Source organism: Salmo trutta, chromosome 20 (assembly GCF_901001165.1).
Source record: "Salmo trutta chromosome 20, fSalTru1.1, whole genome shotgun sequence".
Classification (NCBI taxonomy): Eukaryota; Metazoa; Chordata; class Actinopteri; order Salmoniformes; family Salmonidae; genus Salmo; species Salmo trutta.
The window spans coordinates 35,648,544-35,671,090 of NC_042976.1; the positions used below are offsets into that span (position 1 = coordinate 35,648,544).

At 44.0% G+C, this 22,547-nt stretch overlaps 1 long non-coding RNA gene across 1 annotated transcript; it reads right to left on the reverse strand.

Moving 5' to 3' along the window:
• Positions 1-10,128: 10,128 nt before the first annotated feature.
• On the reverse strand, positions 10,129-14,384 carry LOC115155361 (uncharacterized). The gene is made up of 3 exons (XR_003868037.1): positions 14,303-14,384; positions 14,084-14,169; positions 10,129-10,207 (listed from the first exon to the last, which is right to left on the reverse strand). It is a non-coding gene; the product is annotated as an uncharacterized LOC115155361 (long non-coding RNA).
• Between the last annotated feature and the right edge of the window lie 8,163 nt (positions 14,385-22,547).

The following is a 22,547-nucleotide window of genomic DNA, read 5'->3' on the forward strand; positions in this document are numbered from 1 at the left end:
TGTCCCAGTCTGTAATCCCAACATATTTCAAACTGACCACCATTGTCCCTGTTCCCAAGAGCTCCAAGGTAACCTAAATGACTATTGCCTTGTAGCACTCACATTTGTAATTATGAAGTGCTTTGAAAGGCTAGTCATGACACACATCAACACCATCATCACAGACACCTTAGACCCACTCCAATTCGCATACCGTCCCAACAGATCTACAGATGACGCAATCTCAATTGCACTCACACTGCCTTCTCCCACCTGAACAAGAGGGGAAATAACTATGTGAGAATGCTGTTCATAGACCAGCTCAATGTTCAACACCATAGTCCCCTCCAAGCTCATCACCAAGTTAGGGACCCTGGGATAGAAACTGTCCCTCTGCAACTGGATCCTGGACTTCCTGACAGGTCGGCCCCAACTGATGAGGGCAGGCAACAACACCTCCGCCACACTGACCCTCAGCACGGGGGCCCCTCAGGGGTGTGTGCTTAGTACCCTCCTGCACTCCCTGTTCACCCACAACTGTGTGGCCACACACGATTTCAACACCATCATCAAGTTTGCTGACGACACGACGGTGGTAGGCCTGATCACTGTCAGCGATAAGTCAGCCTCCTAAGAGGAGGTCAGAGACTTAGCAGTGTGATGCCAGGACAACAACCTCTCCCTCAAAGACCAAGGAGCTGATCGTGGACTATAGGAGAAAAAGTGCAGCGCACGCCCCCATCATATCGATGGGGCTGTTGTGAAGCGGGTTGAGAGCTTTAAGGTCCTTAGCATCCACATCACTAAGGATGTAGCATGGTCCACACAGTCATGAAGAGGGCACAGCAGCACCTTTCCCCTTCAGGAGGCTTAAAATGGCCAGGTCGCAGTTGTAAATGAGAACTTGTTCTCAACTGGCCTACCTGCTTAAATAAAGGTGAAATAAAAAAATTCTAACATATTTGGCATGGGACCTCAGATCCTCAAAACGTTCTACAGCTGCACCATCGAAAGCATCTTGACTGACTGCATCACCGTTTGGTATGGCAATTGCACCGCCGTTGACCGCAAAGAGCTACAAAGGATGGTGCGGAAAGCCCAGTATATCACTGGGGCCGAGCTCCCTGCCAAATAAGACCTATATATGAAGCAGTGCCAAAAAATGTACAAAGACTCCAGCCACCCAAGCCATAGACTGTTCACTCTGCTACCATCCGGCAAATGGTACCGGAGCCTTGGCTCTCGGAGCAACAGGCTCCGAGACAGCTTCTACCCCCAAGCCAGAAGACTGCTAAATAGCCAGACTGCTAAATAGTCAATGGTACCCAAACTACCTGCACTGACTCTATCTCAAATCAAAACAAATGTATTTGTCACATACACATGGTTAGCAGGTGTTAATGCAAGTGTAGCGAAATGCTTGTGCTTCTAGTTCCGACCATGCAGTAATATCTAACAAGTAATCTACCAATTCCACAACAACTACCTTGTACACACAAGTGTAAAGGAATGAATACGAATATGTACATAAAAATATATAAATGAGTGATGGCCGAATGGCGTAGGCAAGATGTAATAGATGGTATGGAGTACAGTATACGGACACCCTACGGACACTCACCAGACTTTATATACACACTCACTCAGACACACTACACTGTCATTACCACACAAATCCCACATACGCACACACACAAATAACACACACGCATACCGACACAACACACTCATCATTTGCTGCTGTAACTCTGTTTTATATATTACTCTTATTATTATCTATCCTGATGCCTTGTCACTTTACCCTGCCTTCATGTACTGTACATATCTACCTCAAGTACCTCGTACTTATGCATATTGATGTGGTACTGGTACTCCCTGTACTGTATATAGCTCCATTCATGTATATTTTATATTATTCTTCTTGTGTTAGTTACTATTTTATTTGTTATTATTTTTTAAACTTTGCATTGTTGGGAAATGTTCATAAGCAAGCATTTCACTGTAAGATTTACAACAGTTGTATTCGGTGCATGTGATAAATAAAATATGACTTGATGTGTTTTTTTATCAACCTTAGATGAAAGCACAGACTGACTAAGTTGCTCTGGATAAGAGCGTCTGCTAAATGATAAACGATAATGGTAAAAAAAAAAAGATTTGCCACGCACACTGCTGGGTATTATTCTAATGAGTTCCACCCTCAAATTTGGCCTTGTTTGGGGGCGGAGGTCGTTAGAATAATAGCTAGCAGTGTGCTTTGCAAGTGTTCATTTTCAAATTTACATTTTGGTCATTTAGCAGACACTCTTATCCAGAGCGTCTTACAGTCAGTGTATTAAACTAAGGTTAACAAGAATATACAACAGTCATAGCAAGTAAAAATATTATGTTACCATTACTGAGAATGTTGTAGTTAAGCCGGCTACTTGCAAGTATATATTTGTATTAGGAAATACAAAATACATGTATTCTAATTAAAATTATACAAAAGAGGCATATGTGTAATGGGCCATGGACACAGTTGTTGTGGAGCTGGAGAACTGCACAGCCAGATCGGAGCTATTTGAGAGGGTGTTGTTTCTGGATTTGGCCTGCACTGCTTACAAGCCCTTGTTCTTTCACCATCATCTCTCTATCACTCTCTCTGCTCAGGGCCTGGGTCCTGTTCAATAGGTGGACATATTTTTGAAACAGGGAAGTACTAACAGAACTTGACCAATAAGCACACGGATTTTTGCTTTCTGTTGCAAAACATTTTGCTACAGTGTGTTCTACAGAACACTGCCCAGAATTCCTTACATTTATGCATCCCAGTCCACATGCAGAGGCCAGCAAAGCAGATCCCTCCACCTGATTCAAACCAGCTTTCCAGGAATATCCAACATAATGTTCTGCACATTCCCACATGGCATGGACTTGATCAGAAGCTTTCACAGAGGAATTTGTGGATGGTTGGGTTACGGGGATGTTTCAAGAGAAAACACACCAATGCCTGCATGAGGATTACCGGTATCTTAATATCAGTGGAGGCTGCTGAGGGGAGGACGGCTCATAATGATGGCTGGAACAGAGCAAATGGAATGGCATCAAACACACAAAAGTCCTTTCCTTTTACTGAATTAATTTCTCCTCTGCTAAAGATGCCTTCAGAGGAGGGCTTGTCTTTAATGATTTTACATTTTTAAAGTTATTATATACAGTTGAAGTCGGAGGTTTACATACACTTAGGTTGGAGTCTTTAAAACTCATTTTTCAACCACTCCACAAATTTCTTCTTAACAAACTATAGTTTTGGCAAGTCGGTTAGGACGTCTACTTTGTGCATGACACAAGTAATTTTTCCAGCAATTGTTTACAGACAGTTTATTTCACTTATAATTCACTGTATCACAATTCCAGTGGGTCAGAAGCTTACATACCCTAAGTTGACTGTGCCTTTAAACAGCTTGGAAAATTCCAGAAAAGTATGTCATGGCTTTAGAAGCTTCTGATAGGCTAATTGACATAATTGGAGTCAATTGGAGGTGTACCTGTGGATGTATTTCAAGGCCGACCTTCAAACTCAGTGCCTCTTTGCTTGATATCATGGGAACATCAAAATAAATCAACCAAGACCTCAGAAAAAAACATTGTAGACCTCCACAAGTCTGGCTCATCCTTGGGAGCAATTTGCAAATGCCTGACGGTACCACATTCATCTGTACAAACAATAGTACGCAAGTACAAACACCATGGGACCACGCAGATGTCATACCGCTCAGGAAGGAGAGGCGTTCTGTCACCTAGAGATGAACGTATTTTGTTGCGAAAAGTGCAAATAATTTCCAGAACAACAGCAAAGTACCTTGTGAAGATGCTGGAGGAAACAGGTACAAATGTATCTATATCCACAGTAAAATGAGTCCTATATAGACATAACCTAAAAGGCCGCTCAGCAAGGAAGAAGCCACTACTCCAAAAACACCATAAAAAAGCCAGACTACGGTTTGCAACTGCACATGGGGACAAAGATCATACTTTTTGGAGAATTGTCCTCTGGTCTGATGGAACAAAAATAGAACTGTTTGGCCATAATGACCATCGTTATGTTTGGCAGAAAAAAGCGGAGGCTTGCAAGCCGAAGAACACCATCCCAACCGTGAAGCACGGGGGTGGCAGCATCATGTTTTGGGGGTGCTTTGCTGCAGGAGGGACTGGTGCACTTCACAAAATAGATGGCATCATGAGGGAGGGAAAATTATGTGCATATATTGAAGCAACATCTCAAGACATCAGTCAAGAAGTTAAAGCTTGGTCGCAAATGGGTCTTCCAAATGGACAATGACCCCAAGCATACTTCCAAAGTTGTGGCAAAATGGCTTAAAGACAACAAAGTTAAGGTATTGGAGTGGCCATCACAAAGCCCTGACCTCAATCCTATAGAAAATGTGTGGGCAGAACTGAAAACGTGTGTGCGAGCAAGGAGGCCTACAAACCTGACTCAGTTACACCAGCTCTGTCAGGAGGAATTGGCCAAAATTCACCCAACTTATTGTGGGAAGCTTGTGGAAGGCTACCTGAAACGTTTGACCCAAGTTAAACAATTTAAAGGCAATTCTACCAAAAGCTAAGTGAGTGTATGTAAACTTCTGACCCACTGGGAATGTGATGAAAGAAATAAAAGCTGAAATAAAAAGTTCTCTCTACTATTATTCTGACATTTTACATTCTTAAAATAATGTGGTGATCCTAACTGACCTAAAACAGCAAATTTTTACTAGGATTAAATGTCAGGAATTGTGAAAAACTGAGTTTAAATGTATTTGGCTAAGGTGTATGTAAACTTCCGACTTCAACTGTATCTCTGGAATCCTGAAACAGGTTCCCTGAAGAATTTCCCTGTATTTAGTGCCATCCATCATTCCTTCAATTCTGACCAGTTTGACAGTCCCTGTCGATGAAAAACATCCCCACAGCATGATGCTGCTACCACCATGCGTCACTGTGGGCATGGTGTTCTCGGGGTGATGAGAGGTGTTGGGTTTGCGCCAGACATAGTTTTCCTTGATGGCCAAAATGCAAAATTTTATTCTCATCTGACCAGAGTACCTTCTTCCATATGTTTGCGGAGTCTCCGACATGCCTTTTGGCGAAAACCAAACGTGTTTGCTTATTTTTTTTCTTTAATCAATGGCTTTTTTCTGGCCAATCTTCCGTAAAGCCCAGCTCTGTGGAGTGTATGGCTTAAAGTTGTTCTATGGACAGATACTCCAATCTTCACTGTGGAGCATTGCAGCTCCTTCAGGATTATCTTTGGTCTCTTTGTTGCCTCTGATTAATGCCCTCCTTGCCTGGTCTGTGGGTTTTGGTGGGCGGCCCTCTCTTGGCAGGTTTGTTGTGGTGCCATATTCTTTCCATTTTTTACTAATGGATTTAATAGCGCTCCTTGGGATGTTCAAAGTTTCTGATATTTTTTGTAACCCAACCCTGATCTGTACTTCTCCACAACTTTGTCCCTGTTTGGACAGGTCCTTGGTCTTAATGGTGCCGCTGCTTGGGGGTGCCCCTTGCTTAGTGGTGTTGCAGACCCTGGGGCCTTTCAGAACAGGGTTATATATACTGAGATCATGACAGACCATGTGACACTTAGATTGCACACAGGTGGATTTTATTTAACTAATTATGTGACTTCTGAAGGTAATTGGTTGCACCAGAACTGATTTAGGGGCTTCATAGCAAAGGGGGTGAATACACACACACACACACACCAGTTTTCCGTAAATTTTTTTTTTTTAATGTTTCCATTTCACTTCACCAATTTGGACTATTTTGTGTATGTCCATTACATAAAATCCAAATAAAAATCTATTTAAATTACAGGTTGTAATGCAAGAAAATAGGAAAAACGCCAAGGGGGATGAAGGCACTTTTGCAAGGCACTTGTTGGATTCAGGGTAAACTTTGAACATTGTTATAAGCATAAGCATAGTATATGAAGGAGTGGAAGAGAATATGTCTTTGTCTGAATTACACCTGTAATGACCCTTTGGGAAGAATTTAACTTGGTTAAGCTTCACTAGTGTCCGTGAGTTATTTACTCTGAAAAATTGGAATCCGCCTCTCTGTCACTCTTGAAGTGAAGTTTCAAATAAAGGAAAACACTGAAAAATAATGATCCTGGTTGGGCTCCCTGTGTCACACATACGAGCTGCTGTTGTTGTGACTTTGTCTGAACCACTCCGCGTGTTAGAAACACCCCAGCAGTCGCCCCATACGACATAATTTACAGCTCACAGTAAATGACCCAGCCATGTGTTTACGGGTTACCATGGAAACCGGGGTATTGACAATCAACAGCATTCCACAACCCCTCTTATCTCGACTTTGGGCCTCGAATCGACAGCCAGTCAAGTGAAAGGTGGATGGGCGTGTGTCTTGTTTTCCTGCAAACCTGTCTGTAAACACAGTTCCCTTGTTGGTCACACCAGACAGGACGCAGTGTTGAAATCATATCAGCATATATATATTTTTTTATCCCTATCACTTATCTAGAGCAAAGATTCCTGATTAATGGGCATTGGACTAAATGGTGGCTGTTATGTCAGTAAACCTGAGTTGTTGTTGCAGTCCTTTATAAAACCGTAATTTGGCTCCTGACGGTGTCATCATGGAGTCTCAGACTTATCTACCTGGTGGATGTTCCCTTCACCTCTTGCACTAGTGGATTAATATGGCTGGCTCAGTAAGAGTCGTCCTTAGCATTAGATGTTAGATAGTCATTCTAAACATTTCAAAAATGTGAGACTCCATATCTTCTGCCCCCCTACAGAATTTTCACAGCTAATTCAAATCAAATCAAATGTATTTATATAGCCCTTCGTACATCAGCTGATATCTCAAAGTGCTGTACAGAAACCCAGCCTAAAACCCCAAACAGCAAGCAATGCATGTGAAAGAAGCACGGTGGCTAGGAAAAACTCCCATGAAAGGCCAAAAACCTAGGAAGAAACCTAGAGAAGAACCAGGCTATGAGGGGTGGCCAGTCCTCTTCTGGCTGTGCCGGGTGGATATTATAACAGAACATGGTCAAGATGTTAAAATGTTCATAAATGACCAGCATGGTCAAATAATAATAATCATAGTAGTTGTCGAGGGTGCAACAAGCACATCCGGTGAACAGGTCAGGGTTCCATAGCCACAGGCAGAACAGTTGAAACTGGAGCAGCAGCATGGTTTGTCACACCCTGATCTGTTTCACCTGCCCCTGTGATTGTCTCCACCCCCTCCAGGTGTCACTTATTTTCCCCAGTGTATTTATCCCTGTATTTCCTGCCTCTCTGTGCCAGTTTGTCTTGTATGTTTAGTCAAGTCAACAAGGTGTTTTTCCCAATACTCCTTTTCTATTCTCTTTTGCCAGTCTTCCTGATTTTGATCACTGCCTGACTCAGGACTACTTTCCATCCTGCCTGCCCTGACCTTGACTCTGCCTGCCCTTCAGTACCTATTGGACTCTGATCTGGTTTTGACCTTTTGCCTGTACACAACCATTCTCTTGCCTACATTTTACATTACATTTTAGTCATTTAGCAGACACTCTTATCCACAGCAACTTACAGTAGTGAATGCATACATTCATTTTTTTTGTATATTTTCTTTTTTTGTACTGGCCCCCCGTGGGAATTGAACCCACAACCCTGGCGTTGCACACACCATGCTCTACCAACTGAGCCACAGGGAAGACCCTTTTTGGATTAATAAACGTTGTAAGACTCCAACCATCTGCCTCCTGTGTCTGCATCTGGGTCTCGCCTTGTGCCTTGATAGCTAATAGTGCAATAGATATGTTCAGTGCTTAATTTAAGCTGGATCCTGGCATTTCCCCGTTTTGGCCTATTTCGTTTCGGAACCTCATTGCATGAAAATGTTTCTCTATTTGCAATGTAAAAATTTTAATAAAAACTATCAAAGTTTATTCAAGTTTCCTCTTTGTTAATTCTCCTGTCCTCCCCAAAAAACACGTAATGTGAAAAATGTGATTTTTAGCAAGAACCTGATATTCTAAGAGTTGATTCTGGTTGGGCCGGCCAGGTTAATGGTTAGCACAACATTGCAACCTAGGCCTATGTTGGAGACCAATGCGCAGCCATGGCTGTGTGAGAAGCACACCTGTATCTCTCACAGAACTACAATGAGATTCACTTTCTATGATCTCTCTCCTTTTCTCATATCTCCAGCGTTGCACTTCATCATGTATTTCCTTATAGAATCATAGCTGCGCGAAGGGTTCTGGAGTAGCTGCAGCACCCCTGATGAATTGAAATACATTTGTCAAAGTAATAGAATTACTGCTGTCTGTCATAAATAAATGAAATAATTCAGAATAGCCTACTACACCATGAGAAGGCCTTTAATTTAGCCACAGAGGATCAATAGATTTTTTTATTATTATTGCCTAGCTGTGGATTGTGTGTAGCCCAATAACAACAGGCCTTTTGCAATTTTTCAAATGCAATTGTGGGAAAACACAGAGAAGAAAAGAGAAGACTCTAATCTGTCTGCTGTAGGCTACAAAAATATTTGATCAACTTCCAAATATTGTTTTACCAAGTAAAACAGAGATAGGCTTTTGGCACGAGTGCATCGGCCATCACCGGCGAGTGAGCGGTGCATCATTGGGTGAGTCAGTGAAACTGGAAAGCATTTTAGTAATATCATTTCCTATTCATATTGTTGACTACAATATGTCTCCACACACCTTGGTCTAGTCTATTTATTAATGGATTCAAGATAAGGTTTGTTTTTATTGATCTCAAATTGTCAGTTTGTCAGTGTAGCCTGTTATTTCGATAATAAGTGTGGTATTAAAAGTAGAATTGAATGAAATGCGTTTATAAAAGGCCACATTTTTCCCGGATCCTAAGCTACTCAAAATGTTCCCCATGTGTGCAACTTCTGTAAGTGCCACTAATGCTCTATGCCACTATGCAAATGTATTGATATGCATGCAAGGCTTAATTATAAAGGTACTTTTTTTCTCAAGTATTCTGGTAGCTCAGAGCTCCCCAGGTCACACCCCTCTCACGCTCACTTTTTGTTCCGGCACCTCCTGATTTACAAATTAAGCACTGGATATTGTAGACCACAAGTTGTATAATTGCCATGGCAACACTTGCTCTGTTATAGGACAGTCCATTTTAGAAACAATTTCAAACCCTCTGCCATAAACCAACAGATTAGCCTTCAGTATATTTTTACAATGCTCATATTCTCTAAGGGAAAACGGGACGAGGACTCGCCCATTTACAACTTTTCCAACAACTCTAGTATAGTAGCCCAAATACTTATAAATGAGCATCAGTTCCATATGTTTGTGTGAACTATCAACTTGATTGAGGAGCACTCTGCAGTTGTCTTCCCTGGACCAAAGTGCTGGTCATCTGGTTGCTATTGATGCTCAATCGACCTTCTGGAGCTCCTGCAGTCTTGGCCTATAGCCTCTAGCTGTTTATACAGATGGTGAGATGGGGAGTGAGGATAAAAGCCGCATACTTCCTAAACTTCTTTCATTATGATTTCTGAAGGGTTTTTATGAGGGGTTTGAGGGGAAGATATAGATAGGACTAGACACATTTACACAGTTTTCATTGATTTGTGTGCATGATGGTTGAACTACGTTTTGTGAATAGTCCGATGTCAGAATTTGAGTAAGAGTACTTTCAGTTGCTAGTATACAGTAGGCTAAAATGACTCTTTCCTCTACCACCTGATTCCAAAACTAAAATTGTCTTGACAGCGCTTATGGGCCTGGGATCTGTTGCCAACTGAAAAGGTAATTTGCAATCCCTTCCCTCTTAAAGTCAGCCATAGCCAGGCACTTGAAACATATTTCAAGGACTGTGGTGCCCAAACTCTAAACGTCTTACTCTCCCCAAAATTCAGGAGGCTACAGTAATCCCTTCATGTGTTTTTAAGGACCAGGGTGTACTGAAGCTTCCCTGTGGCAGTTCAGAAATACCAATGGCTATTCAGGTAGAAAAAAATCAGAAAATTCTGATTACATTGACCTTAACCTTGACCTTGTTCACAAATACATCATGGGAGACTCTGTTGTGAAACTAACTTACTCGACAACATCTCTCCATTGCACTCTGGAATATCTTTTCATTCTTGTTCCTGATGCCAAAACTTTTGGTGTCTGCTTCAAGCTCCCGCCTCCAGGTGTTTTATGGGTGCCCTCTCTTCCATTTCCCTGTTTGGAAAAGGGAAACTTAATTAATTAACTATCTCATCATAGACTCCCCTTGTAGAGAACAGTGATATCTCTGGGAAGTCCCCAAGTATACCCGTGTACGTCAATTTGATGTTATGAAGACCTAGAAGAAAGCATACCGACATTTCACTCTTTGGGAATAAGATTTTAAACATAACAACGCTTACTATAATCATAGACATTAATGGACATTTCTCTTTGACTGAGCCCCACTTTGCAAAATAGAATGAACCCCAATCTGAAAATCACAGAATGTCAAGTTGCATCCCCAAAGAGCTAAGCAAGGCAGTCTGTTTCATATTAGGTCTTTGATCCTATCTCTTTGTCTTGGTGGAAAATAAACTAGTTTTGATGTAGCGTACGAGTGAGAAGTTAAGCTTCATATTTTATAATGGTTCCTTCACGTCCCCCATAACAATGTCAGGAGCATGACTGACTGTATGCAGGGACAAGCCTGCTTTCTCCAGTTTGTTGCAACGACCTTTGGTCTACACAATGATTATGTAGAACAAAGACTACCAGTTCAACTGAAGGTATGTCATTTTACTTTGAATCATGGCTATAGAAATATATAGTCCCAGTCAAAAGTTTGGACACACCTATTCATTCCAGGGTTTTTCTTTATTTTTACTATTTTTACATTGTAGAATAATAGTGAAGATATCAACACTATGAAATAACCCATATGGAATCATGTAGTAATCAAAAAAAGTGTTAAACAAATCAAAATAGATTTTATATTTGAGATTCTTCAAAGTAGCTACCCTTTGCCTTGATGACAGCTTTGCACACTCTTGCATCTTTCAACCAGGTTCACCTTGAATGCTTTTCCAACAGTCTTGAAGGAGTTCCCACATATGCTGAGCACTTGTTGGCTGCTTTTCCTTCACTTTGCGGTCCAATTCATCCAAAACCGTCTCATTTGGGTTGAGGCCGGGTGATTGTGGAGGCCAGGTCATCTGATGTAGCACTCCATCACTCTCCTTCTTGGTCAAACAGCCCTTACACAGCCTGGAGGTGTGTTGGGTCATTGTCCTGTTGAAAAACGACTGATAGTCCCACTAAGCTCAAATCATATGGGATGGCATATCGCTGCAGAATGCTGTGGTAGCTATGCTGGTTAAGTGTGCCTTGAATTCTAAATAAATTACTGACAGTGTCACCAGCAAAGGACCCCCACACCATCACACCTCCTTCTCCATGCTTCACGGTGGGAACCACACATATCATCCGTTCACCTACTCTGCGTCTCACAAAGACACGGTGGTTGGAACCAAAAATTCAATTCAAATTTAACTCATCAGACCAAAGGACAGATTTCCACTGGTCTAATGTCCATTGCTCGTGTTTCTTGGCCCAAGCAAGTCTCTTCTTATTATTGGGGTCCTTTTGTAGTTCTTTCTTTGCAGCAATTCGACCATGAAGGCCTGACTCACAGTCTCCTCTGAACAGTTGATGTTGAGATGTGTCAGTTACTTGAACTCTGTGAAGCATTTATTTGGGCTGCAATTTCTGAGGCTGGTAACTCTAATGAACTTATCCTCTGCAGCAGAGGTACATCTGGGTCTTCCTTTCCAGTGGCAGTCCTCATGAGAGCCAGTTTCATCATAGTGTTTTCAAAGTTCTGGAAATGTTCCATATTGACTGACCTTCATTTCTTAAAGTAATGATGGACTGTCATTTCTCTTTACTTATATGAGCTGTTCTTGCCATACTATGGACTGGATCTTTTACCAAATAGGGCTATCTTCAGTATACCACCCCTACCTTGTCACAACACACCTTATTGGCTCAAACACATTAAGGAAATAAATGCATTCCAAGAGTGTGCAAAGCTGTCATCAAGGCAAAGGGTGGCTACATTAAAGAATCTAAAATCTAAAATATATTTTGATTTCTTTAACACTTTTTTGTTACTACATGATTCCATATGTTTCATTTCATAGTTTTGATGTCTTCACTATTATTATACAATGTAGAAAATAGTAAAAATAAAGAAAAACCCTTGAATGAGTAGGTTTGTCCAAACTTTTGACTGGTACTGTAGCCCTGAGGTGAAATCAGTTTTACTAATGATGATAGGTGTTTTTGGGGTCATCTGGGGTCACTTAGTCACAGTGACACAAGCTGAGGCAATGTGGTTTATCAGTTATAGTGTTGCTGCATGTTGTGGCATGATGGTTAGCATGCACTTGAACTCTAACCTTGCGTGTGAAGGCTATCCAATTGACTCCACACACTATATCTCTTTGACATACAATATTGATGGTCCTCAGCCTGCCTTAAACATCCACTCCGATAATTATGCACCCATATCTCTGTCAAATCAACATGCATGTATTACAGAGAAAGCTGGGCTCCCTAATCCCATGTTGTGGAGGATTGTTAAGGTCTTTGTTATCTCTAGCTGCTCTCCTTTTGCTTGTTGATTAAGGTCGCCTCTGACAATAACATCAATGAGTATACAGACGGGGTTCATCAGGAAATGCATAGAGGATGTTGTCTCAACAATGACTTTTCGCACATATCCCAACCAGAAACCGTGGGTAAATATCAACATCTGAACAAAACTGAGAGCTCGGCCCAACGTAATTACATCCGGTCGGATTTCGGGGGATATGGATGAATACAAAAGGACAAGCTACAACGCGAGACAAGTGGCAAGGATTACAAACCATCACGGACTACAAAGGGAAAACCAATTGCGCGACGAACACCGATGCTTCTTTCCCAGACGAGCAAAACACTTTCTATGCTTACTTCGAGGTAATCAACATCAACCCTCCTTCGAGGGCCCCCGCTGATGTAGAGGAATGTGAGCTCTCAATCTCTTTGGCCAACGTGAGTAAGACTTCAAGCGTGTGAATACTCGCAAAGCCTAGGCGGTATCCCTGGCCATGTCCTCAGAGCATGTTCAGACCAACTGGCTGGAATGTTCACAAACATATTCAACTTCTCCCTGTCCCAGTCTGTGATCCCCACATGCTTTAAGATGTCCCTCATTTTCCCTGTACACGAGCAAATTGGGGAAACCTGCTTATCGCCCTGTAGCACTCACTTCTGTGATCATGAAGTGATTCGAAAGGCAGGTCAAGGACCACATCAGCTCCACCTTCCCTGACACCATGGACCCACTCTAATTTTCATACGGGCCCAATAGATCCACGGATGACGCAATCGCCATTGCTTTACACACTGCCTTATCCCACCTGGACAAGATGAACACCTATGTGAGAATGCTGTTCATCGACTACAGCTCAGCGGGTCAACACCATAGTCCCTTCCAAGAAGACTCTACAGAGGGTGGTGCGGACCAATACATCACTGGGTGCAAGCTCCTTTCCCTAAAGGACATCTACTCCAGGAAGTGTCTGAGGAAGGCCGAAAGATTATCAAGGATTCCAGTCACCCGAGCCACAGACTGTTCACTCTGTTACCCTCTGGCAAGCGGTATCGGATCATCGGGTCTCAGACCAACAGGCTCAGAGACAACTACTACCACCAGGCCATGTAGATTTTGGCTCTAAGTGCCTTTCTTCAAAGTCTGACATGTCCATCCCCCTACCTGTTAACAGTCATGGATTGATCACCCTCAGCAGGTTGTGAAAAACCGGATGCATCTGGTTTAAGGGGAAATGAAAAGATAGCCTTCGACACGACTTCCGCTTTGAGACGTTAACAAGTCGACCCTCCATCTTAACTTCTCCTCCACATTTACTGGATTGATTGAACAGTGCAGAAGAGAACCTCCCCCGACAGTTGTTTTATGCTCATCAGGCCAGAAAGAAAGAAACACTGCCTCGTTAGGATATGGATAGATTTTATTTTATGTTTGGGTGACAACAACAGACTCACCTCTGCTTCTGCACATTAGAAGCCACGGTTCAAGTCCCCAATGTAGCTCTCTCTTTCTCCCGCTAAAATAGGAATTTCTCTGTAAGCTGTGAAGAGAACAATTTTTTTTAATAAAAATAAAAAGAGGTCAGAAAAAACACATAAGAATACATACAGTACAGATAATCACGTAGCAAACAAGATTGAAAAATGCAATTAGCTGGCAAATGCTCTACTCACCCCGGTCACTGAGCACCTGTCTGGCATACCAGACTCTGGCGTGGAGTAGTGAGTAGGGATTATTACTGGGGTTGGAGGGCGCCAGAGGAATCTGCCCTCACTGACGCCATGCCAACATGTCAACATGCCAACAGCCTCACAGCACGGCTTAGGGGCAGGCGGCGAGTGACAGCGAAACCACACCGCAGAACACAGCCTGGCACCATGCCACCATCGCCACTATGTCAATGCGAGGCATGTCTGTATGCGACTGCCTCCATAATTTATAGTTGTAATCCAGATATACTGTAGCTGCAGTTGTGTATAAGCATGCAATGGTCTTGACTGACATAGCACCTATGTTTGTTTTCAAGGCAAATGTTCGTTAATTAAAGGGCTGGTTCCAGGATGTCTACACCATAGAAATAGAACAGTTGGAATAGACAAAGCCTCTCAGACCATTCCAATTAGACTGCACCCTCATGGGTACTCTCAATATGGTTGACATTGTATTTATATTTCTATGATCTACGCTGACACAATAATATTAGGCTCATATCTACTCTATGGGAGGTTGTGACTTACTGGCTACATGACTAGGGGGCACAAGACTGTCTGCAACTTGGAAACACTGTGCAGGTTAATATAGCTCGCCATCTTGTGGCAGAATAGGAGAATGTGCAAATAAAAGTATTCTGCAGAGCTGCATGCTGTTTCACTTGCTAACAGTTGCAACCTGTACTGTTAGGCCTACATGTATTGCTCTGTCTGTTTGTGTGACCTGGTGTTGTCATCTATGTCAATGTTGTCTGTAAATGTTTATTATAAATATTGATTTGTCTTTTTAATTCAGTTCTCAAGATGCTAGACCTGAATAAGTGAACTGAACTTAACTGTGGTATCATGACCAACTTGTTGTATTGGACTGGGCTTCTTACGCAAGTCAAAAACCCCAAAACATGACCAAAGATTCAAAACAATGATAAGAAGTTATTGCTTCTGGCACGATAACTGTCTCAAGGGGAGGAACTGGCAAACAATCCAACTTGTAGTGCACAACAACTTCTCATCTGACATTTGTCACAACACACCATACTCTATTCACAGACCCTAAACTCTGTGAACCTGGTTTATTTTAAAAACGGTTTAATATCTGTCTACAATTGTATCTAAAGAGAGAAGCCTTTGCTGAATATGTGCTATGATCTCTGGTTCTGAGAAAAAGCTAAGAAGATTCTTATCTGATCACTGAAACCGAAACTGTTACGATATGATAAGATGTGTTTGTGTAACAGAGTAAGTCCCTCTCACTACACTTCCCCTTTCCTCACTTTTAGAAAAACATGTTCATGTTTATAGTCATGAATAACTCCAGTTCAATCATTACAGGCTTAACTGAATGACAACAGAGACAGAATGCAATATGAATGTTATTGAATAGGTTGACATAGGCCTCGTCTCTGAGGAATGCTCCTCAGAGCCAGATGCTGATGACAGGTTGCCCTGTGCTATGCAGTCATTACTCTGCTTGTGACAAAGTTAGTGTGCTACACGGTGGTGACCTGCGGCTTGTGTTTGTGTTTGTGCTCGTGTTTGCCGTCTTATTGTTTTTAGTGTTTGTTTTCATGTGATTTTTTTATCAACTCTACTTGATTGTCAGTGTTTAATCATGGCAACTAAGTTGTGGAGCTATGGACTGATCCTGATACTTTTAAGCATATTTGAAAGCACAAATGGACTCAGCTATGGAAACGCTGTGGGCAGCGGCATCCAGTATTATTGCAGGGAGTTCCTGCAATAAACTTCCCTTACAGACTACTTTGCTAATAATCGGCTCAAGGAAAGCGGACGAGCTGATGGCTAACCTGCGCTACCTGCACGAGTACTAGGACTCCTGCATCCTGACAATCACTGAGAGCTGGCTGGACGATCGAGTGCCTAACAGCGAAGTGGAGCCGACTTGTTTTAACTATGATCAGATAGGATCGAGACTCTGCTACTACTGGGAAACATCACAGTGATGGTGTCTGTTTACTTATCAGGGACCAGTGGTACAAATCAATCATGGTTAGAGAGCACCTTTGCGCTCCAGACGTGGAACTGCTGTCTGTGTCCCTACGATCCTTTTACCTGCCCTGTTGTTTATATACATCCTAAAGCAAACACAGCCAAAGCTTTGAATTAAATCCTTGATCCATCTCAAAAACTAGACTCTATCTCTCCTGATGCTCCCAAACTAATCCTCTGGGACTTTAACAGTTGCTCATTACGCAATACTTTATGTACGTACCATCAGTACGTGAAATGCCCCATGAGAAAAAGGATAGCATCACCCTTTTACAGGGTTGTTTTGACTGTACAATGTGGGACATTCTTGAGGAGACCTCTGCTGATATAAATTAATTTCAAGCTACAGTATATGAACTTTCATTTGGATTTAGTAGTGCCCACCAAGACCAGCAAAATATTTCCTAATAATAAACCATGGGTGTCTAAGACATTGAAAGTGGTGCTAAATAAGAAAAAGTTAGTCACGCAGAGGGTAATCCAAAGGTAATGAAGGACCTACAAGAGAGGTTAAAAGACAGATCCAGATAGACAAAGATGCGTACGAACTCAGGGTTGGAAAGGTTCTCTCATCAGGCAATTCTAGAGCTGCCTGGCAGGGAATTAAAACCATGGCAAGTGCCCCCCACAGGAGCCAAGGGTAGCCAGTGCTCCCCTTGGAGGAGGAGAGGGACTTAACATGGCAAATTAATTGAATGTGTTCTTTACAAGGTTTGAGTCAGATGACCCTCTGTTTGGGGTCCGTCAGGTCAAAGCTCCACTGGAGATGGAAGATAGGCTTGTTGTTAATCGGTCAGATGTCATGAAAATATTAAACGATGCAATGCCTACAAAATCCCTGGACCAAGACAACATCTGTGGTCAAGTTTTAAAACACTGTGCAGAGCAACTGCCGGTATTTTCTCTTTGATTTTCCATCCTCTTTGTACCTATGCTATGGAAAAGCTATACTATAGTACCCATCCCCAAATCAACAAACCCATCTGTAGGCCAGTAGCTTTAACGTCCCGGGTTAGGAATTGCTTTGAGAAGATTGTCAAAAACCACATCCTGCACTCTACCTAGCAGAATCTTGATCCCCTTCAGTTTACCTGTATGGCTGGTAGGGGGGTTGATGATGCCATCCTCATGCTACTTAACCTTATCTACAAACACCTAGAGGGAGGTAAATGCCATGCTAAGGTCTTATTTGTTGATTTCTCCTCAGCTTTCAATACCATCCAGCCCTCCACCTTGGCCCAGAGACTAATAGACAATTTCTCATTGGATGGAAGCCTGATGCTGTGGATCCTTGATTTCCTTAGCAACAGGACACAGCAGGTCAAGGTGGGACAGTGGATGTCGGCCAAGCGCACCACTAGCGTGGGATCTCCTCAAGGCTGTGTGCTTTCTCCCCTGTGTTGTACGTCTTGTACACTAATGACTGTAAAAGCTCCTACCCTGGCAGACACCTGGTAATGTTCGCAAACGACACAACACTAGTCAGTTTACTCCAGGATGATGAGGAGGTGCATGGGAGACTTTGGGAGACTTTTTGACGTGGTGTGACGACTCTCAGTGCTCAATACAAAAAAAGACCAAAGAGATACACATCGATTTTAGTAAAACTTTAACATCTTCCCCACCTATTTTTTGTTAAGGACAAGACATAGAGGTAGTGGAGGAGTATAAATAGCATTTTCTGGTACGGAAATGCGAATGTCTTTCATAGAAATATTGTAAGAAAAATGGTTAGTTCTGCTTATAAGGTTCTAGGGGTCAAGCAGAAAGTTCTGGAGGTCATTAATGACATAAGAGCCTTCACAAAAGCCCACAAGGTACTAATGGTCCCCAGACATCCGCTTTAACAGGAGTTTGAGCTACTCCCCTTGGGGTGACTTTACAGGGTACCAGGGCACAACATTGATAGAGTGATCTGTTGTGTATAGTGTACAGATTAACCATTGATCGCTCATGAATTCCACTTTTTCTACCTGGATTTATTGTCTGAATAGTCCTTTGTCTGTCTTCGATCATGTGTTGTTAAGTATGGACAGAGCCACAACCAAAATGTCCCCAGTATCTTATCTTACAAGGGGAATGGAAGCTTGTTGTGTGCAACAGTTTGGGGAAATTGAATGCAAGCTTAACAACAATATTTGACCTTGTTAAAATATTTCTAGCCTATATATCCATGGGTAACAGGGTTGATGTGTTGTGCTCGACACGCTCAGTTTTCCCAGAACAACAGCAAAGGACCTTGTGAAGACGCTGGAGGAAACAGGTACAAAAGTATCTATAGCCACAGTAAAACAAGTCCTATAGCGACATAACCTGAAAGGCCGGTAAGCAAGGAAGAAGCCACTGCTCCAAAACCACCATAAAAAAGCCAGACTTCGCAACTGCACATGGGGACAAAGGTCGTACTTTTTGGAGAAATGTCCTCTGGTCTGAAGCAACAAAAATATAACTGTTTGGCCATAATGCCTATTGTTATGTTTGGAGGAAAAAGGCTGATGCTTGCAAGCTGAAGAACACCATCCCAACCGTGAAGCACGGGGTGGCAGCATCATGTTGTGGGGGTGCTTTGCTACAGAAGGGACTGGTGCACTTCACAAAATAGATGGCATCATGAGGGAGGAAAATTACGTGGATATATTGAAGCAGCATCTCAAGACATCAGTCGGGAAATTAAAGCTTGGCCGCAAATGGGTCTTCCAAATGGACAATGACCCCAAGCATTCTTCCAAAGTTGTGGCAAAATGGCTTAAGGATAACAAAGTCAAGGTATTGGAGTGGGCATCACAAAGCCCTGACCTCAATCCTATAGAAAATTTGTGGGCAGAACTGAATAAGTGTGTGCGAGCAAGGAGGCCTACAAACCTGACTCAGTTACACCAGCTCTGTCAGGAGGAATGGGCCATAATTGTCACGCGGAATGATGCTGTTGAGACGAAGCAGGTACGGGGAGTAAAACATTTTATTATAATGGACAGAGATGAGACAGGAACAGCGTCAGAAACAAATTCAAAAGACAAAAACAGTACACTGCTTTTTATTTTATTTACGGGGAGTAAACATTTAATAAATAACTGAAATAACACGAGACAGGAGAGGGAGGGGTACTGTCACATCTGCTCCCGCTCTTCCCTTCCCCTGGCGCATGAGCGCGCCAGATTACCCTGCATCACGCACTCCTGCCATCCATCATGCACATCTGCCTTCCCTCGTCACTCACATCAGCGTTATTGGACTCACCTGGACTCACTTATCTCCTGTTTATTTCCTCCCCTATATTTGACAGTTCCCCAGCTCTGTTCCTCGCTGCTGCATTGTATTGTTTTTGTCTTTTGAATTTGTTTCTGACGCTGTTCCTGTCTCGTCTCTGTCCGTTATATTAAATGTTTAACTCCCCGTACCTGCTTCACCTCTCCAGCGTCATTACATGAGACAGAATGCAGCAGCCAACATACGAAGCATCGGGGAGTACTGGCGTTCCGGTTGGAATGGTGGCAGCGGCTCTGGGTCACCACCGATAGACCCGGGGAAGCCTAGCCAGCTCATCGGGCTTTCACGCCCTAGCTGGCTCGAGAGGTTTTCTTGCCCCGGTTGGCTCGGAGGGCGTCCATCCCACGTCAGGCCTCAGCCGGATTCAGTTCTTGTTCACCCAGCTGGTCCAGGAGTTTTGTCTTTTGTTTTGTTGGTGACGTCGGGATGGATCCCGCCGCCGATGGAGCCAGGAGTGCCTAAGCCAGCCCATCAGGCTTTCACGCCCTGGCTGGCTCGAGAGGTTTTCCTGGCTCGGCGGCTTCCCATCCCACGTCCCACTCCACTGGATCATTGGGCTCCCCTTCTGCTGCGGGCTTGCCAGGCTCTCACGCTCCAGCCGGTACATCTGGTTTTCACGCCCAACCGGGTTGCCCAGCACCCATGTCTCGGCCGGTTCACCCAGGTGGGACGCCGGGTGGCGTCCCAAGAGGGAGGGGAACTGTCACATCTGGTCCCGCTCTTCCCTTGAGGGCGCCAGATTACCCTGCATCACACACTCCTGCCATCCATCATGCACACCTGCCTTCCCTCATCACTCACATCAGCGTTATTGGACTCACCTATCTCCTGTTTATTTCCTCCACTATATTTGTCAGTTCCCCAGCTGTCACGACCTGACCTTAGAGAGACGTTTTATTTCCTCTAGTTTGGTTAGGTCAAGGTGTGATATGGGGTGGGCAATCTAGGTTGTTGTATTTCTATGTTCCATTCTATGTTTTCTATTACTTTATGTTGAGCCGAGTATGGTTCCTAATCTATCTAGTCTATCGTTGTCTCTGATTAGGAATCATACTTAGGCAGCCCTTTTGCCTCCTTCAGTGTGGGATCTTGTTTTTGTACTGCTCAGTGAAGCCCGTTTTCCGATGTTTTGTTATTTTGATTTAGTGTTCTGAGTTACAATAAATATAAATCTGAGCACTTTCCCCGCTGCACCTTGGTCTACTCCTTTCGATGATCGTCACAGAAGATCCCACCACCAAGAGACCAAGCAGTGTGGACCGGAGAAATGGACCTGGGAAGACACCCAGGAGGAAATTACATCCTGGTCTATTGAGGAGGAGTATATCCAGGGCTTTGGAGGAATTAGGGGCAGGAGAAAAGCGCCTCCCATGGGAACAGGTGGAGGCAGCAAGAGCACGGCAACGAGGGAAGCACGAGAGGCAGCCCCCCAAAAAATTATTGGGGGGGGCACACGGGGAGATTGGCAGAGTCAGGTTGGAGACCTGAGCCAACTCCTCGTGCTTACCGTGGGGAGCAAGCACCGTGTTATGCCGTGATGCGCACTGTGTCGCCAGTGCGCATTCACAGGCCGGTGCGCTCTGTGCCTGCCCCACGTACCAGGCCTCCAGTGAGTATATCCAGCCTGGTACGCCCTGTGCCTGCTCCTCTCACTTGCCTTGAGGTGCATGTCACCAGTCTGGCGCCACCTGTGCAAGCCCCACGCATCAGGTCTCTAGTGCGCCTGCCCAGTCCGGTGTGTCCTGTTCCTGCTCCTCGCACTCGCCCTGAGGTGCGTGTCACCAGTCTGGCGCCACCTGTGCCAGCCCCACGCATCAGGCCTCCAGTACGCTTTCCCAGTCCAAAGCTTCTGGCCACAGTTCCCAGTCCAGAGCTTCCGGCGACAGTTCCCAGTCCAGAGCTTCCGGGAACGTCCCCCAGTGCGGAGCCTCCAGCGACGTTCCCTAGTCTGGTGAGACCTGTTCCGGCTCCACGTAAGAAGCCTCCAGTGATGATCCATGATCCGAAGCCTCCAGTGAGAATCCATGGCCCGGAGCCTCCAGTGATAATCCATGGCAAGAAGCCTGTAGGGATGATCCATGGCCCGGAGCCTCCAGTGATGATCCATGGCACAAAGCCTCCAGTGGTGATCCATGGCCTGGAGCCTGCAATGATGATCCATGACATGGAGCCTGCAACGACGGTCCCCAGTCCAGAACCTCCTGAGACGGCCCACAGTCCGAAACCTCCTGAGACGTCCCACAGTCCGGAACCTCCTGAGACGGCCCACAGTCCGGAATCTCCTGAGACGGCCCACAGTCCGGAACCTCCTGAGACGGCCCACAGTCCGGAACCTCCTGAGACGGCCCACAGTCCGGAACCTCCTGAGACGGTCCACAATCCGGAACCTCCAGCGACGGTCCGCAGCCCAGAGCCTCCAGCGACGGTCCGCAGCCCAGAGCCTCCAGCGACAGTCCGCAGCCCAAAGCCTCCAGCGGCGGCCCGCAGCCCAGAGCCTGACCTTAGAGAGACGTTTTATTTCCTCTAGTTTGGTTAGGTCAGGGTGTGATATGGGGTGGGCAATCTAGGTTGTTGTATTTCTATGTTCCGTTCTATTACTTTGTGTTGAGCCGAGTATGGTTCCTAATCAGAGGCAGCTGTCTATCGTTGTCTCTGATTAGGAATCATACTTAGGCAGCCCTTTTTCCCTCCTTCAGTGTGGGATCTTGTATTTGTACTGCTCAGTAAAGCCTGCAGAATGTGACGTTCATTTTCCGTTGTTTTGTTATTTTGATTTAGTGTTCTGAGTTACAATAAATATAAATATGAACACTTTCCACGCTGCACCTTGGTCTACTCCTTTCAACGATCGTCACACCAGCTCTGTTTCCCGCTGCTGCATTGTACAGTTGTCTTTTGAATTTGTTTCTGATGCTGTTCCTGTCTCGCCTCT